At 36.4% G+C, this 19435-nt stretch overlaps 1 protein-coding gene across 1 annotated transcript in view; it reads right to left on the reverse strand.

Annotated features, from left to right (window-relative positions):
- SGCZ (sarcoglycan zeta) overlaps nt 1-19435 on the reverse strand; it is a 459998-nt gene that overhangs the window by 214415 nt on the left and 226148 nt on the right. The gene's annotated exons all lie outside the window — the stretch shown is intronic.

Raw genomic sequence — 19435 nt, forward strand, 5'->3', positions numbered from 1 at the left:
CCACAAAAGGTCCTGAAGAGCCAAAGTAATTTTGAAGAAGAAGACCAAAGCAGAAGGCATCACAATCCCAGACTCTAGCCTCTACTACAAAGCTGTCATCATCAAGACAGCATGGTATTGGCACAAAAACAGACACATAGACCAATGGAATAGAATAGAAACCCCAAAACTAGACCCACAAATGTATGGCCAACTAATCTTTGACAAAGCAGGAAAGAACATCCAATGGAAAAAAGACAGTCTCTTTAACAAATGGTGCTGGGAGAACTGGACAGCAACATGCAGAAGATTGAAACTAGACCACTTTCTCACACCATTCACAAAAATAAACTCAAAATGGATAAAGGACCTGAATGTGAGACAGGAAACCATCAAAACCTTAGAGGAGAAAGCAGGAAAAGACCTCTCTGACCTCAGCCGTAGCAATTTCTTACTTGACACATCCCCAAAGGGGATTAAAAGCAGGGGAATTAAAAGCAAAAATGAACTACTGGGACCTTATGAAGATAAAAAGCTTCTGCACAGCAAAGGAAACAACCAACAAAACTAAAAGGCAACCAATGGAATGGGAAAAGATATTTGCAAGTGACATATCGGACAAAGGGCTAGTATCCAAAATCTATAAAGAGCTCACCAAACTCCACACCCGAAAAACAAATAATCCAGTGAAGAAATGGGCAGAAGACATGAATAGACACTTCTCTAAAGGAGACATCCAGATGGCCAACAGGCACATGAAAAGATGCTCAACGTCGCTCCTCATCAGGGAAATACAAATCAAAACCACACTCAGATATCAACTCACGCCAGTCAGAGTGGCCAAAATGAACAAATCAGGAGACTATAGATGCTAGTGAGGATGTGGAGAAACGGGAATCCTCTTGCACTGTTGGTGGGAATGCAAACTGGTGCAGCCACTCTGGGAAACAGTGTGGAGGTTCCTCAAAAAATTAAAAATAGATCTACCCTATGACCCAGCAGTAGCACTGCTAGTAATTTACCCAAGGGATACAGGAGTACTGATGCATAGGGGCACTTGTACCCCAATGTTTATAGCAGCACTCTCAACAATAGCCAAATTATGGAAAGAACCTAAATGTCCATCAACTGATGGATGGATAAAGAAATTGTGGTTTATATACACAATGGAGTACTACAGGGCAATGAGAAAGAATGAAATATGGCCCTTTGTAGCAACATGGATGGAACTGGAGAGTGTGATGCTAAGTGAAATAAGCCATACAGAGAAAGACAGATACCATATGGTTTCACTCTTATGTGGATCCTGAGAAACTTAACAGAAACCCATGGGGGAGGGGAAGGAAAAAAAAAAGAGGTTAGATTGGAAGAGAGCCAAAGCATAAGAGACTCTTAAACTGAGAACAAACTGAGGGTTGATGGGGGGTGGGAGGGAGGGAGGGTGGGTGATGGGTATTGAGGAGGGCACCTTTTGGGATGAGCACTGGGTGTTGTATGGAAAGCAATTTGACAATAAACTTCATATATTGAATAAAAATAATTTATAAGATGGTTTCCCTTCTGCAGGAGCATTAGAAAGTGATTGTATTCTATCGCTATACTCTCCTAATCCACGATATTCTTGGTCCCTTCCACTCTTAAAGGGAGAAAAGAACTTCTGTATTTGCTGTTCAGGATGACATTGCCGCGACACCAGAAATTGGAGAACTGAATATACTTATGGCTCAGGTCTCAACCTTGGCTCTGTCGTCTTCATCCTATGTAAGCTTGAACCACTTAACTAATCTCTTTGTGCCTTAAATTTGTCATCAGTAAATGCAGTAAAAACACCACTTAATGTATTTGTGGCAAGGGCTGCATGAGGATATAAAAAGCTTAGCATAATGCCTAACTTATGTAGAAATAAGGAATAGCCTTAGCCGTTATTAACATTTACTAAAAATAATTTAAATTGTTGTCCCATCATTACTATAAAATTCATATTGTTTATTTTCAGAGATTATTTTTGAACCTTAGTAGTGTCTACAGCAAGCTTTATCATCATTATGGTTATGATGCAGTTATTTATTATCTATTAATTTCACAAATCACTTAACTATTTTTCACAGACAGTGTAGTGTCATTTTAGAAAGGAATGTGGAGCCAGACAGCTTGGGTTTGAAAGTTTCTACTCTGAACATGCAAAGTACTATATTTGTATTTTTTCATAAAAGGTATCATATTCGGCTTGCAGTTTTAATTCACTGTGTATACATTTTTATCTCTTCTTGAAAAGTTAATTATTTTATTTCTGTATGTATTTGCTCTTTCTTCTACCAGAGTCTGTCCAACAGTGGTTTGTATGAAGTATGTGGTCACTAAATGCAAAAGTATTTAACTTATCAGTAAAATTTACTCGATAAAAGTTAAAACAAAAATTGATATCCTTATAAAAATTATGTCATCACTAAAATTTATACAATTTATTTTTAGAAACTGCAGACAATCTTTATTATAGTGTTCATGCATTTGATTTTTTTGGACAAGGTGGAAGATACTTTGTTGAGAAATAATCTCTCTGGAATTTATTATGAAATATTGACATTAAAATAAATCATAGATATGAATGTAAACAAAGAGAACATTGATCGCATGTCGTATTAATTTAAAATCCACACTCATAACATTGCAATGTTTTCAATCTAGTGTAGTCTGTCGTCACACAAGATTCTTTTTAACTCTTAGCTGATTGGTATTAGAAGAGCTGTTTAGATGGCACTAACCAGGATTTGAGTTATGGCTTAACAGGCAAATGTAACTCTCAAAGTAATAAGCATGTTGACATGGATTGAGAAAAAAATTTTTAAATTGTTGGACCATTAAATAATATAGAAAATCTGGGACTTGATTTTTATTTATTTATTTATGTATTTATTTATTTATTTTTGAGACACAGACAAAGGACAAGTGAGGGAGGGGTAGAGACAGAGAGGGAGACAGGATCCTAAGTGAGCTCAGCACTGACAGCAGAGAGCCTGATGCGGGGCTGGAACTCACAAACCATGGGATCATGACCTAAGCCAAACAAAGTCAGCTGCTTAGCCGACTGAGCCACCCAGGCGCCCCAATTATTTAAAAAGTTTTCTAAGAAAATTGAAAGATTCCAGTAGCCAGGAGATAATCATATATATATGTATATTACATGAATGTATTTTTTCTGGTTAAAACCAAAAATAAACTTCTTCCAAATTGCTAAGATCATTTCAAAAGAAAGGGATTAGAAAGGGAGACAAATACATGTACTTTTATGGCTTTGATTATTTAATGATGTTCATTCTATACTTCAATTTGCATGAGGAAATGACCTTAAAAAGGCTATTTAGAGATAAATTGAAGTCTAGTAAGATAAATTATTGGTGAGACCTTGGGAATTAAATATTTTTAATAAAGTAAAGAACCGTACAAGGAAATGGAAGTATTCGATTTTTTGAAAACAATTACAAACCACTTTTGAGTGTCTTTTGTTATTGATTCTTTATTATATGCCAATTTCCCTTAAATATGTTTAATTCCCAACTCCTAATTAAAGAAGAAATTCTCTTTAAAATATGTAGGCATTTTTCTTTCTTTTTCGTACCTGTTTTAAGCTGGTGTTATTTATAATTTATAATGAGCTGTTTTTCCCCAAGCACAAGAAAAAGAACAAACAAAATGTAAGTTGACAGCCTGCTTTATGTGTACGTTTTTACTGCGTTGTTTGCTATAAGGCTGTATTTTATTTTCCTTTTAATTGGCCTGCCTTATTCCTGTCCATTATTAGAAAATGAACTCTATGGTGATAAGAATCGATAGATTTAGGAATATGACCTCTAATTCAGCATGTATAGGAGCATCTTGAGAAATTGTTGTTAATAACATAACAACAATCTGGAGCTTTTACAATCTGGAGCATTTATTACCTTTGTTCATAGCCAATAGTTGTTCAAAGTTTCATAATTTATATATCATTGTCAGCATTGTGAAAAGGCTTTAATGTATTCATATTTAAATACCACAATAAACGTTGCACTTTGTATCTCTTATTTGTACTGGTGTTCTTTTAATTATGTGAATCATTTTTAAAAAGTATAATAAAATAAAATTCAATTTGTTTTCCAAATTTTCCTCTACTGATAATAGAATCATTTGATAAGCATTTCCTTTTTTTCTAACAATCTACATATCAATAACCTCATACAACATATGTAATCACTTAAAACCATCAGAATGAAACTATGTTGAAACAAAATAAAACCAAAACCAAACATATGTTCATTTGGCAATGCAAATACGAATCATAATCATCCAGTAAATGGAGGAAAAAATGGATGAGTTCAACAAATCCAATGAAACTATATATGAGACGAGCAATATACATTTTTAATATATACACATTTACTTAAAATGATAGGGAATAGATTATAGCTATGTTTATGTGGAAACAGACCATTGTAGGAACATTTGGAACACATAAGTGTTTTATGTTCAATATTCTTGAAAAAAATGTTTTCCTATAGAGTATCTCTCGGAATCAGTATCTGGAGAAAACTATTGGTGTGTCTGAATCTAGTATTGTAATATTAATTGTTTAAAACAGATTTAAGTGTGTGTGGGAGCACCAGCATTATACTACCTTAAATTGAAATTAAGATTAAACCCAAAGAATGTGATTCGCAATTGTGGTAAAAGACAGACACTCGCTAATGAAAAGCGCTTTGGAAAACCCAACCTGCTACTACTATACACAAGTCATATTTCTTGGTGGTAAATGGAGACAACTGGAAAGAACCTCAGATATTGACTTAAGAAAAATATTAAATAATGAATTAGTAATAATGCTACGCTCCCTAAAGACTGTCATCTGTACAGTGACTGTGTCGATGACTGAAGAACATCCATATTTTAATCTTTGTAGCAAGGGTACAAAGCCTACAAGTTCACTGTTAACATGCCTGTCTTCCCCAAAATATAAAAAGAATACTACGAGGATTATAATAAACCCAAAGGAAAGAAAAAAGCTTCATGTTCAGTTAAAATTAGGAAACTACAAAATGATATATTCCCACTCAGATTCATAATGCATATTAGCATACTAAACATTCTGAGAAGTCTGGGGTAACAGAACATATTTACTTCCTTCAATACACTGTTCACTAAATATTGTGTCCAATAGATCCTCTACTCATCTGCTCACATGTTGGAATAGATGGAATAATGTCCCTTTGAACACACTGTGCATATACTGTATGCAGATCTATTAACAAAGAGGTGCACTGTTAAGCATACAAGGGATTAAAAAGTTTGGGGCTCCTGAGTGGCTCAGTCAGTTAAGCATCCTTCTTCAGCTCAGGTCATGATCTCACAGCTCAGGAGTTCAAGCCCCGTGTCGGACTCTGTGTTGACAGCTTGGAGCTTGGAGCCTGCTTCGGATTCTGTGTCTCCCTCTCTCTCTGCCCCTCCCCTGCTCTCTCTATCTCTCTCTCTTTCAAAAACTGAATAAACATTAAAAAAATATTAAAAGCCATGGTATCTCCACAAATACTTATTGAGAGCCTATATACAGCACCACTAAATTCTGTTCATAGCTTGGCTTCCCAGCTATTTTTAAATATGGGGAGAATATGCTGAACACTGCTAGGAATCTGGTCTGCTTCATAGATGTAATTTCTTAATGTCTATAAGAAATGTGAAAGACAGGTAATGATGAGCACAAGACTGGTTTTTGCATAAGTTGGTCAGTTACCATAAGCATTATTTACTTCCTTAAAGAAAGGTCCCTTTTTGCCTTGAATAAAATCACATATTGGACCTATAAATTCAGAATAAAACTGGAGGGTATGACAACTCTTCTTGGTAGAGGCCTCATGTAAGGTGTTACCTAAGAATTCCTTCCAAACTCCCAACACAACATCTATAATATCCACTTTCACTATGGAATTCATGGTAATAGCTTAGTTCATAGAGCACTTTAGTAGATACTGAGCCAATGTCACATCACAACAACCTTGTTCTCGTTTTATTGAAAACACCAGTGAGAGAGAGAGACAGAGAGAGAGAGACAGACAGACAGAGAGAGAGAGAGAGAGAGAGATAGACAGAGAGAGAGAGAGAGATATCTTATGCAGCTGGTAAGTTTACCCTAAGCCTATTCTTTCTACTTTTAATCCATCTAGGCGACAATAGGAATAAAAACTGTGAGTTAAATCTACTTTATTATATAACTCCAATAAGGATGTCCTGATACTTTTCATTATTATTTGAATTAATTGATATCTCTTCTTCTTTCTTAAATTGTATGCCTTTTTATTTTTAAAAATTTCCTTCTCTAACTGACTTCATTTACCAGCATATGTTTCTCTTTTGGCTCAGACCTGAATCATGATATTCTGAAAAAAGTTCTGGTTAAGAGAAAACTCTGGTTCCAAATGATTATAAAATTTGCCTTGAAAATGAAGTTCTAGGAACAAATTATTGATATTTGTTCAGGCATCGGACATTTTAAAGAAGCCTCAAAACAATATTTTCTGCAAATAAAACATTCACCATTTGAAATTCTTCCTATGAATTGTTTTTTGGTTACCCTCATCCTGTAAAACTAAGTTATGCATGCATGCATGTATGTGTGTATTTAGAAGAGGTTAGTTCACAGGAGGTGTAGGTAAAATTAATTTCTCAAACTTAAAATTGTAGCTATGCTACTAACCTGGAACTAATTGGGGACCCTCATTAGAGACAGGAAAGAAATCCCATGAAGATACACATGAGGAAGCTGATGCTCTCTGTGGGACCAGACAATGGGACCATTGGTAAGAATTGTCTGACTTTGGATTGCTTTATGGCTTACACAATCTTCTAATCCACATGGTACCTGGCAAGCACAACACTGAATTTATAACTGTAACATCTAGCCTCTTAAACTAAAGATGTAACTTAGGTTTTTATATCTGAAGATTCTTCTCACCGTCAATGAGAACTTTTCATACAGAAATGCAATGGGTCATCTCTCAGCCTAAACTTAAAAGATACTACAAGCGGGGCGCCTGGGTGGCGCAGTCGGTTAAGCGTCCGACTTCAGCCAGGTCACGATCTCGCGGTCCGTGAGTTCGAGCCCCGCGTCAGGCTCTGGGCTGATGGCTCGGAGCCTGGAGCCGGTTTCCGATTCTGTGTCTCCCTCTCTCTCTGCCCCTCCCCCGTTCATGCTCTGTCTCTCTCTGTCCCAAAAATAAATAAAAAACGTTGAAAAAAAAAAAAAAGATACTACAAGCTTCCTTGAAGGATACTATAGGTTTCCATTTATTTCACTCTCACGTTTTGAGGATGGGTTATTTTTGTCTACAACATGTAGTCTAGCATCACATTTTTAATATCAGTTCCATTATCAATACTATTTAATAAGTTTGTATTCTACTTTTTATCTATTATACTTTATTATAGTTCCAATGACACCCTTTTCAACTTTTGTTTGTTATATCACAGACAGACATCAGCCTCTGATGGAAGCCTTCCTGTGAGAACCGCCTCCTTCTCCCTTGGTCAGCCCCAGCTGGCTCTGATGTGCTTGCTACAGATGATACTAGCAAGAGTCAATAACTAAACCCAAGCTGGGTCAATCAGATATTTTTACTAGATATTTTGAACTCAAAATCAAGAATAACAACCAATTAAAAATATCTCTTTGGACATAAAAATGGGAGTTTACTGTGACCATACTTCCAGTTACATAGTGAAAAGCAGAATACGCCTAGGTTAAGAGAGGCCAAGAGAAAATAGAGGCTAATTCTACTTGGCAAACGTATCTCTGCGTCTTGTTCTTCCTGAGGACTAGATACATAACTATCCTTCTCAGAGTGTATCGCTTTTTCCCAACACTTCCTTAAGTATCATGACCTCACAAATAATCTTTCCCTCTTTCTCTCTCTTTCTCTCACTCTTTCTCCCTTCTGCTCTCCATCCCTCTCCTTTCTCTCTTCCCTCCTCCTAAACTACATACTAGTCTACTAAGAGAACAATTGAATCCATCCCAGTAGACTCTCTGCTCTATATATTCACACTCATTCCATGACTAAAATTCCTTTAATTACATCAAGCTTCTGCCACTGGAACTTTGCATATTATTTTCTTTCTCCCCATCCCTCTTCTCTCTCCATTGGTTATCTCTGTCAAATCCTTGGCATAGCAGTTCAAACATGTCTTACTGAAGGCATCTTCCCCTGAAGGCATCTTCCCATACAAGCTTGGAACTAACTGTCTGTTTTGTGAATCACAACACCATAGACATTTCCTTCAAGATCCTTACCAGACTTTGCACCAGCTGACATCCTTTTTGTGTTAATATTTGATTACACCTGCCATCAGGTTGTAAGCTTATTTTAGGCAGGTACCACATCTTTTGGCTCATCATTGATTCCATGATTTATTTTTACAACCAGATTTTTACAACTCAAATTTGTCTTCTGAATTCTAGACAGAGGTATTTATCTACTTACTTCCTACTATTTCCTGGAATATCACAAGCATCTCAAACCAAGCACATCCCCCCAAAAAGTGATAACCTCCCAACATGAACTACTTCTTATGATGTGCCCCTTATTTCAAAGAATTATTATCATTTCTATTTAATAGAAATCTGTATCTCATCCTGGACTCTGTAGTCCTACTTCTCATTATGGATCAATTACCAAGTCCCACCCACTTACTTGTCTTCTGACATTGCTCTGACACACAGTGGATGTGCTATACAGATAGCCCTTACATGAAAGACTTATTGCCCCAACTGCTAGAAGGGAGGAGAGTGAGTAATCTTTAGCTGTAAGACCTTTCAGAGATTGTGCTATTCCCCTGAAACCTCTGAGCTTCTTGAAGTAGGCCATCCTTCCTGATTTAGGGGTAGAACTCCCCATTTGACTGGCTGGACACATGTAGAGGTTCTTCTCAAATCTACATTTGCCCCTCTCTGGATTTTCTCTCACCTACTCTCCTGGCCACTATCTGTGCCCTAGGATTTAGCTGAAACATAAACCGGATGAGATAAAAGGGGGACTGATAAGGAGAAAGAGACTATATTACAAAGGAGTGGCAAGATCCAGCCAGCAAGCATGTACCAGCAAGAGGAAGGCAAGTGGTTTCTGAGGATGTTTTATCATGTGATCAGAATACGAAGTTGGATTTGGGATATAGAATATCACACCTGGAAAGGCTCCTCACAGATTGTGCAAACTCATTACTAGGATAGCTCCTAGAAGCATGTTAAATGTAATGACCCATGTCAAGTAACTTGCGACCTGGATTTTCATGGCAGATAGTGAAAGAAGTGACTAAACGTCTCAGGGAAGTGAATATGCTGAACTGCATGAATGATCCATGATATCAATACCATCTGTGGGAAAGCCCACAGGATACACCATTTACCAAGGTACAGGAAATCACTGTTGAGAGGTATACAAGATTCATTAAGTTCAGTGGTAGCTCTCCTCTGTAGATCAGGGCTGATAATAGAAGAGACCATTATAAAATTAGTTGCACTGACAGCAATGGAGATGACAGGGCCCAAAGACAATAAAGGCCAAATAGTAGTAGCCTAAAGCCAGGTTAACACAGTATGATAATGAGGGGCCAGGTTAGAGGAGCAATCAGGGCACAACCCCATAATGTTATGAAGATGGTGGCCACAGAGGCAAAAATGATGATTACACAACAAGGGCACTATTCATCTTGCGGTGTCAAAGTATCTCAAAGGTGGATGAATAGTAGGCTGAAGGCAGTTGTCCCAATAGACAATGCATGATTCCTCACCCAATGTTGGTCATGAACCAATATTTTGACCCAGAATCCATGGGCCTCTCTGGCCAAATTTTGACAGTAAATAAACAAGTGCCATCACCCTAGTGTGAGATCCCTGAGAAATGACGAGTTTAGTCATTCTACTAGGTAAGCCACCTCATCCAGCGAAAGTCAGGTCCTACTTCAGTGAAGGGCTTGCCCCACTTGCCATGACCACCAATGGCAGAAAACCTTTAGTTGTCAGTCCTGTCAAGAAACGCTTCACCTGCAAAGAGCCATCATGTCCTTGATCAACTAATCACTGTGAAGATTTAAAGGCTCAGCTATTATATCCCCACTCTAGACAACTGGCAGGATTATGCTGGCATCAGAGCTCCCTGTTGGGTCAGTCAAGGCTCCCATGTCTCTGCATCATAGTTTGACTTCTCTCCTCTCTCTTCTCAATCCTGCTCCCTTGATGTAATGTTATTACTTGATTATTGAGAAATCATTTTATCAAAAAGCAGTAAGTCCATGATACTTTTTAAATTAAAATTAAATTAAAAATTAAACTAAATCTTAGGGCAAGGATAAAACTGATGTTAAAAATGAAAATGAACTACAATCTATATTAAAGAAATCAGAACATTCATATTTCTGCCTGGTGGGAAAAAAAGTAGGATAAGATGATACTCATATTGACCACTCAAACATATGATAATTTTTTTCCTCCACAGAGTGCTTTATTAATGTACCACCATCACCAGAAAGACTCTTTCATTTTTAACATGTGCACTGAAAGCTTTTCTCTATGGTAATTCAATTATCACAGACTTTCTTAAAATATTTGATTACAAGAAAAGGAAATTTCATTTAATCACAGAGGTCCACATAAATGATGCAGATTTAAGTTAGTTTCTACTGACCTGGAAGTCAGAGAAAGAATCTCTCTTCCCTACATGCATAGTAATCAAAATTTAGAACTGTTCTTTTCCAAATTTTTAAACATATACATTCAGAAAACTTTTAAGAGATAAAATATGTTTGGGGGAATATTGGTTGACAAGGTATGGTAGGTAGTGATTCTACTATCAATCTTCTTTCTAGCTTTTAGTACAAAATTTGGAGTCATGGTCAACGTTTCTTTGTTTTCCCCAACGAATCAGTCCCCATATCCTATGAATATGTTGGAGGATAGGCTTGTGTAGGGTCTTTGTGTATATGTGTGGTCTTTTTTGTGTGTGTGTGTGTGGGGGGGGGTGGGTTGGTTATGGTGGTTGGTACTTGGATAAGATCTAAGCATCCATCTCTGTAAAGGTGGATGAGTGAAATATAGTGCATGCACGCCATGGAGCATCATGCAATGTGCAACAAGTGAGTAGATGTACCCTTAGCAACAGTAGTTAGAAGATGAGCAAGTAAGAGAGAGAATATTTATTTTAATTAAAAATGTGTGTATAACACAGATGAAATCCATTTGTCAGAACACAGGAATAAAATGGTCTTTAAAAAGAACAGACTATAAAGAGAGGGTAAGTGCTGATAATGGAAGTGGAAAAGGAGATATAAATTAAAAAATGAAAAAATAAATGAATAAACAATAAATGGTAAACAGTAAGTGAGAATATTTGCAAGGACTAATGATAACAATGTTCCATAAATTGATAGGTATAACTCTCTCAATCTTTTGTACCTGAATTTAAAAACAAAGTAAGAGGCACCTGGGTGGCTCAGTCAGTTAAGCACCTCATGATTTCCGCTTAGGTTATGATCTCACTGTACATGGCATGGAGACCCTTGTCAGGCTCTGCACTTACAGCGCAGAGCCTGCTTGGGATTCTCTCTCTCCCTCTCTCACTGTGCCTCCCTCCCTCTCTCTCTCTCTCTCAAAATAAATAAACTTAAAAAATAAAATCAAAGTAAAATCTGCTGCAGAATGGTCGATTCTGTCTACCTCCTTTGTTTTATCCTCACTGCTATTTTTAATTCAGTTTTTTTTTCACTTTCTGCCTATACTATGATATTAGCTTCCTAAAGGTTCTCATTATCATTAATGTAGCCTATTAATCCTTTTTCATATTGGTGATGCTCGTACTCTCTTATAAAGCAAAGCTTATTTTATCAGTGTACAAGGAAAAATTCAAGTTGGAAGTGCCTGTCATATTCTGAACTATATTCTGGTAAGTTATGATTCAATAACAACAGTTGTATTATTTTAGAAACATTCCCATAATATATCCTATTCCTTTTTCTTTGTTTCCATAACAACTATTCTTTTATTCAAGTTTTTATCGCAATGTGTTATACCTCATTGTTTACTGGCAACTCTCTCCCTATGGTCTGACTTTACTGAGAGAACACATTATGTCTTCTGAATAGAAAAAAGCACTCCTGTGTTTTTCTTTTACTCTATATTCATGATGCTTCTGACTCCAGATGTGTATATTTTTCACACATTAAACAATTTTCTAAGACACCAGCTGGGTGCCCTACAATTTAAGTAAATTCTGACACTATTGACCTGGACATAAATTCCACAGGTTGAGTTCAGTCCCATGAGATTGCTACCCACGTCCCCATTTCAGATGCCAAATGAGAGTCCAGTTGTTACCTGTGTTCCTTCCTTCCTTCCTTCCTTCCTTCCTTCCTTCCTTCCTTCCTTCCTTTATTTTTAGGGGAGGGAGAGGAAGAGAGAGAGAGAATCTTAAGCAGGCTCCACACCCAGTTCAGGGCTCGATCTCACAATTGTGAGTGGAAATCAAGAGTTGGATGCTTAACCAATTGAGCCACCCAGGTGCCCCTGTTTTTGTTGTTGTTGTTTTTGTTGTTTGGTTGTTTGTTGTTTTGGGGGGTTTGTTTGTTTGTTTGTTTTTAAGTAGGCTTCATGCCCAGCATGGAGCCCAGTGTGGGGCTTGAACTCAGGACCATGAGATCAAAACCTGAGCTGACATCAAGAGTTGGATGCTCAACCAACTGAGCCACCCAGGCACTTCATACCTGTGTTTTGACCACACTGCTAAATTGAAGGTTCCTATGACCTTCTCAGGTTTGTTAATTTGCCAGAATGGCCCACAGAACTCAAAGGAACATCCTTCTTATTAGATTACTGGCTTATTATAACAGGATCAGGGACAGCCAGATGAAGGAGATGTACACAATGAGGTATGAGGGAAGCGTAGAGAGACTTCCTACCCTCAGAAGGTACTGCTCCTCGAGTACCTCCACATGTTCATCAATCCAGAGCTCTCAAAACTCTGTACTTTGGGGATTTTATACAGGCATTATCATATAAGCATGATCAATGGTTAACTCAGTCCCCAACCCCTCTCCCATTTTCTGGAGAGGTGGATGGGACTGAAAGTTCCAACTTTCTAATCATGGCTTGGTCTTTTCAGTAAGAAGCCCCATCCTAAAGCTCTCCAGGCACCCAATAAAAGTCCGCTCATTAGGACAAACGATATCTCTGCACCTAGGAAATTCCAAGAGATTTAGGGGCTCTGTCAGGATCCAGGATCAAAGAGCACAGAGGTTAAAAGATGCTCCTAATGCTCTTGTTACTTAGAAATTTTAAGGGTTTTAGAAGCTTTGTGTCAGGAACTGGGAGAAGAGACCAATATACATACATGTATTTTTCTATCATTTTGCTTCTTCCTTCTCTTTTAATCTCCAGAATTTATCATAATGACTTGCATACACATGCACAATACTTGAAAGTACTTGATAAACGTCAACTGAGGTTTAAAAATGCATCTTGAGAATATCTGAAAGTAATAAGAATGCCTATGTCAGAGTAGCTCATAGCAGACTAATGCACCCACTGAAAATATCTACAAAATGTGACATAAAATAGTAAAGTGCAAAACCAATGGTCTTTGAAAGTAGTATCTTTTCTTTGTGATGATATATACATAATATGAAATTTACTACTTTAACCATTTTTAAGTGTACAGTTCAGAGGCATTAAGTACATTGTTATGCAACCAGCAATACTCTATATCACCAGAAATTTACATCATTCTGAACCACACCCATTAAATAATGACTCCCCAATACGCCATCTCCCAGACCCTGGTACCTACCGTTCTACTTTCTGTCTCTAGTTTGACAACATTAGGTACCGCAGATAAGTGTAATTATACAATATTTGTCCTGTACCTGACTTATTTTGCCTAGCATGATGTCTTCAAAGTTCATCCATCCTGTAGCATGTGTCAAAATTTCCTTCCTTTCTTAGGCTGAATAATATTCTATTGTATGCATATACTACGTTTTGTTTATCCATTCATCTGTTGGTGGACACTTGGGCTGTTTCCACCTTTTGCCAATTATGAATAATGCTGCTGTAAACATGCATGTACACGTATCTCTGGGACACCACTTTCAACTCTTTGGAATATATACCTGGAAGTGGAATTGTTAGGCCTTATGATAATTCCATATTTAATTTTCTGAGTAACCCTACACTATTTTCCACGAAATCTATACTATTCTATATCTTTACCTGCAATGCCAAAGATTCCAATTTGCCTACATCCTTGCCAACACGTTGTTCCTTGTTTTGTTTTGTTTTGCTTTTTGTTTTAATATAACAGCTATCTTAATGGGTGTGAATAGGAGTAACATATGTTTGAAGCAGTTAGACTTGAAGGGCCAAGATGCTGGAAGAATGCATGCTTATGGCTCAGCAGCCTGTTTAGTTATTTTCCTTTCAAACCACTTGCCAGCTTAAACAGCTCAAGATGCGGGGCTGAGGTTAAGAAGCTAGGAGAAAATGGATAAGTGGTAGAGAAGCAAGGATTCTCTCTGTAATCTCACAGTCCTGGGGAGACAAAAATTAAAATTCAGTCTTGTCAAAGTGGCTAGCACTTGAGGAATTAACACACCAGAGAAGAGGTAGGTGAAGAAAAGTAAAACTTGGATTTTGTACAGGATTTTCCTCAACTCATTTGCTGGCTACTTAGCTGCTTAGGACAGGCTACGAAGCTGGACTAAAAACTCCTGAGAATTTCACAAAAACTTGCATTGGTTGTATAATGCTGGAAAACAAAAATCAGACTTTAGTGTTCACTAAAAAGTAGGGGGCTAGTAAAGACTGTAAAGTTCATTTGGGGAGCACAGTGGGGTATGCCATAGAGAGGGTGTAAACGATCTTCAGCAGAGACTGAAGACATCTAAATCTTGGCATCGGATCATCTCCCACCTTGATTTTATTCAGTGAGGGGTGTAGGATAAATCCTCTGTAGACAAAGACAACATCACCTAAAGCCTCTCTACATTTTCAAATACCAAGTCTAGAATTGACTCAGAATTACCAATCTTACTAAGAATAAGTCCCAAAGGGGGCGGGGAAACTAATGCAAACAGACAACAGATAATCCAATTGTTTGAGATTGCAGATATATATTCAAAATAATTATTTTCATATATTCAATAAAATATATGATTGGATGAAAATAATATTGAGGAACTGAAAGCCACAGACAAAGAATGGAGTAGAAATTCTAGCACTGAAAGATTCTATAATGGATATTAAGAACTTGGTAGATGGACATAACAGAACATTGGAAACAGCTGTAGAGAGAACCAATGAGGTGAGGTCATTAGCAATATGCAGATTGAAGCAAAATAATAATTAATAATAATAATAATACTTTCAGAAAAGGACAAAGCAAACAAGTGAACCATGAATAAAATGTGTAAGATACTTCAGTTGAAGCATGTGGTTGATAAATTTACCAAACAAGCCTCCAGTAACAGATTAAGAAAATCTATAAAACAAAATCAGGGAAAAATGCAAAGAAAGCCATAGTAGAGACAGTGTAGTAAAACTTCCGGAAAACAAAAAGAAAGAGAAAATCCTCACATCAGTGAAACACACAGAAATAACATCTCAAAGATACAAAACAAAAACAAACGTCCAACTTACAATTTCTAAACAATGAAATTAGAGCCCTAGCCGATGCAAGAGTGAAAGGAAAATAAAGGAGGGAAGGGGGAGTTTGGAAGAGAAATAAAATTTGCAATATGCAGATGACATACTTATGTATGTAAATAACCCAAGTAACGTACAGACAATTTTTAGAAATAGTGACTGTAGGTAAACTGCTAGCTGAAACAGTCCATTGCATTTTTATAGATTAGAACCATTAGAAATGCTAATTAAGACCACAATAAGATACTAATATGAACCCATTAGAATGGCTAAAACTACAATAAATCGATAATGTTAAGTTTAGGAGAGATACGTAACAATTAGAATTTTTATACATTGCTAGTCAGAGTATAAAATACGGTGCTACAAATTTGGGGAAATTTTTTATAGTAATTTCACATGTAGGCAATAATAAAACGGTCAGCAAAATAGAAACATAAGTACAAGCACATACACACATATATAATACATCCAGAATCTATAAAGAATTCTTACAAAACAGTTCAACAGTCAATATAATGGAAAAATGGGCCAATGAACAGGAACTACACAGAAGAGGATATCCAAATGTTCATAAATTTATGAAAAGGTGCTTAACTTCATTAGTTATCAGGCACATGACAATTAAAAGCAGGATTTATCACTGCACATTCATTAGAGTGGGAAAAAGAGTGCAAATGGCAGTACCAAGAGTTTGCAAGAATACGAAGTACCTAAAACTTCTGTATATGGCTGCTAGGAGAGTACATTTGTACAATCACTTTGGGAAAATGTTGGTAGATCCACTTATGCTAAACACATACACATCCCCTGATCCAGAATTATACTCCTAGGAACACACTGAGAAAAGTGTATACATGTTTCCTACAAATGGCAAAGAAAAACATAATACAAAAAACACAGGTATCTAGGTATCCAGCTTTTTCCCTGTGAGGACAGGTCTTACTGATTGTCCTTGGTTCTAGAAGCTCTGTTTAATGATGTACCTTAAACATATTGCTCTTCAAAGTTCCTGCTTTCCCAGATTTCCCAGAAGTTTCAATGCCATTGCTTGGTTCTTAACAGCTTCTTACAAAAGGGAAAAAGGTTCAAAACTAGCCTAGGCTAAGCTAGTTTTTTAAGCTGCCCAGATTTTTTAGGGCAGTGAAACTATTCTACAGGATACTGTAAATGGTGGCTACATATTATGCATTTGTCAATAAGCATGGAATGCACAACACAAAGAGTGGACCTTAATGTAAACTATGCACTTAATAATGTATCAATATTGGTTCTTGCACTGTAACAAATGTACTACACTGATGCAAAATGTTAATAATAGGGAAAGCTGGGATGGGCAGAAAGCCAGTATATGGAAATTATAGAACCAAGTATATGAAGACTTCCTGTACTTTATCCTTACTTTTCTGTAAGCCTAAAACTAGGAAAAAAATTAAATCCCTTATTTAGAGAAAAATCCACTCTAGTATTTTAATATCTTTGACAGTTAAAAGAAGTTAGATTAGGAACTAAGGGTCATACATATCTGATAAAGAACTGTTACTCAAAGTAAAGAAAGAACTTGCAAAACTCAACAATTAAAAAAAAACAATAAAAAATACATTGACAAACACTTCACCAAGGAAGATAGATAGATAGATAGCAAATAAATACATGAAAAGATGCTCCACATTATATGGCATCAGAAAAATGCAAATTAAAAGCAACTTTATTCATAATTGCTAAAATTTAGAAGCAAGCAAGATATCCTTCAATAGCTGAATGTATAAAAAAATGTGTTAAATCCAGACGATGGAATATTATTCAGCGATAAAAAGAAATGAGCTATCAAAATACATGGAGAAAACTTAGATGCATGTTACTACGTGAAAGAAGCCAATCAGAATAGGCTACATAATGCATGATTCCAACTATATGATATTCTAGAAAAGGGAAAACTATTGAGACAAATGATGAGTGGGTTACCAAGGGCTTGGCTGGAAGAGCCGATGAACAGACAGAGCACAGAGAATTTTTAGGGCTGTAAAGCTATTTGTATGACACTATCATAATGAGTACATGACATGACACATTTTTCCAAGCCCATAGAATGTACAACATTTAGAGTGAGCCTTAATGTAAATTATGGGTTTTGGGTGATAAGGAAGTGCCAACATACGTTCATAGATTATAACAAATGTACTTCTCTAGTGGAGACATTCATTAAGGGAGGGGGTAGGCATATGTGGAGGCAGGGGCTATATGGGAAAGCTCTGTACTTTCTGCTCTTTTGCTGTGAACCTAAAAGTTCTCTAAAGAACAGTCTATTAAATCAAAAATATATGGAAATGAAAAGTGAAATCAGGATATGAAGGAGAATGTCAGGTGAATATATTGACTATTTTAAGCCATAGAGTTATATGTTTTGCACGAAATATTTTTCTAAGTGTATTTATCTATTTTGAGCGAGAGACAGAGAGTGTGAGCCGGGGAGGGGCAGAGAGAGAGGGAGAGAGAGAATCCCACACATGCTCTGTGTTGTCAGCAAAGAGCCTAATGTGGGGCCCAAACCCAGACACGGCAAGATCATGATCTGGGCCGAAATCAAGAGTCAGACACTTAACCAATTGAGCCACTCAGGCTCCCCTTGCATGAAACATTTTTAATATAGGCATATGCCAAACTATTAAGTAATAAATCTGTCATTAATCTTAGTAGAAAGGATTATATCACATGGGAAGCTTTACAACTAAAATAAAATGAAACAATCTATTTTAGATTGTAAGACTGAAGCTTACAAAAAAATAAGAAACTGAGCACATTTCAATATTTTTTATAAGTAAAGGTCTAGAGGAAAAAAATCTTTTATCCTCTTCTGTGATATGAGCATGTATGAGCACAAGCATCTATATTTTTTTTTAACTAAGAATAAAGTTTAGATTTTTTCCATTATTCTTCTTCCATTCTGTAAATATTCCAATAAAAATATACTATTTAAGATGGAAGCTATTTACAGTATCTTTGTAAATAAATCTTCCCTTAGATTTATTTCTCTAATTTTCATAAAAGCACGTTCAGTCTAACACCTGTTCAAGAAAATGAATCTGTCCTTAATCAGCCATAGAGAATATTAACCCTGGTTACTTGCCAGAGGCTATAATTTCTTGTCAAAATTCCAGCTGAGTGATATTATATTATTTTAAAGAACACAGTACTTAAAAAAAAAAAAACTATTCATTTTTCTTAGAAGGCTACATTCTATCATTTGATAGAGTCTGGCAGCAGAAAGATTCCATATTGAGATAATATGAGTATAGCCACTGGCAGAATTCCCACACCGAAGTGAACATCAGTGCAATGTCTTGAATTTTTATTGAGGATTCCTAAAATAACCTGCCACACAAATTCCACTTCTCAAACTGCCCTAAAACGTTTATTGAAAGTACCTTCCGTTACGTCATTCATTGTTCTTCATACGTAAGTGATTCCCTGAGGAATTCGGTAATTAAAACAAAACAAAACAAAACAAAAATCTGTTTTCCTTAGGGAATGGTATGCTTCCTTTTTCATATGTGAATTATCACATTTTCCTCATTTGTCAGTTTACCACATCGAGGCTTTATGTTTAGTCACAAAAATTATCATACTCTTCGTATTTACTTTGTAAATATTTACATTGTAAATTCTTTTGTAAAAGAAAAATAACACATACATATATGTGTAAGTTTCAGGAATAAATGAAATCATTTTCATCAAATTGCTGTACTA

The sequence above is a fragment of the Panthera uncia genome, chromosome B1, assembly GCF_023721935.1.
Source record: "Panthera uncia isolate 11264 chromosome B1, Puncia_PCG_1.0, whole genome shotgun sequence".
NCBI lineage: Eukaryota > Metazoa > Chordata > Mammalia > Carnivora > Felidae > Panthera > Panthera uncia.